The sequence below is a fragment of the Sinocyclocheilus grahami genome, unplaced genomic scaffold, assembly GCF_001515645.1.
Source record: "Sinocyclocheilus grahami isolate Dianchi unplaced genomic scaffold, SAMN03320097.WGS_v1.1 scaffold4361.1, whole genome shotgun sequence".
In the NCBI taxonomy this organism is placed as follows: domain Eukaryota; kingdom Metazoa; phylum Chordata; class Actinopteri; order Cypriniformes; family Cyprinidae; genus Sinocyclocheilus; species Sinocyclocheilus grahami.
In genome coordinates this window covers 9,749-10,436 of record NW_015509311.1, presented here as the reverse complement: position 1 = coordinate 10,436, position 688 = coordinate 9,749, and positions in this window count along the sequence as shown.

Sequence of the window (688 nt, the reverse complement as noted above, 5' to 3'; positions counted from 1 at the left end):
GTTGGACTCTTATACAAGACAAATGACTGATTTAAACGATACCAACAACATTCAGTGGAATGTCTGACAAAAACGCTTGGCTGAAAAGTTGTCCAAAGTAAGTAAAGCTTAATCATTCCCTACACATTTGTATTTATTGCTGTACTAACGCATGTAGTTAACGAAGAGATCTACTTCAGGGGTGTTTGTGTGTAACATTTGTCGAAACAGAGTTGTATTTGGCACCGATGGGCCTTTCAGAGCTGAGCTGACCTTTATCCAGATGCTCAGCGTGAGATGTGTGTTCGGCTGGACCGCTCTCAAAAACCCGCTGGGCCAGAGCAAACCGGCCCGGCTATTTCTGCTCGCAGGACTGCTCACAGTTTGGGAAGTGGAGAGTTCATTCACTCAGTGAGTCAGAGACAGAGCTCAATGACAGTGAATGGAAGCAGCGCTCAGACTACGTCCACTATTCAAACAAAGACGTCAAACTCCAGCTTAACAGCAGCTTACATGATAAAGTGCAGGAGAAAGACACAGTGCTGAGAATCATTTCCAAATGTGGTGTGGCAAGCCTAATTAAACTTAATTTGGTTACTTAAACAATTGTATCCTTTTGTAAGATTTTCAGCTTTGAGAAAGAGCATTGTGTGGCTGTTCATTCACATATAGTCAAATTTAGTTTTGTTGCTTTTTCTCAAAAAAAAAA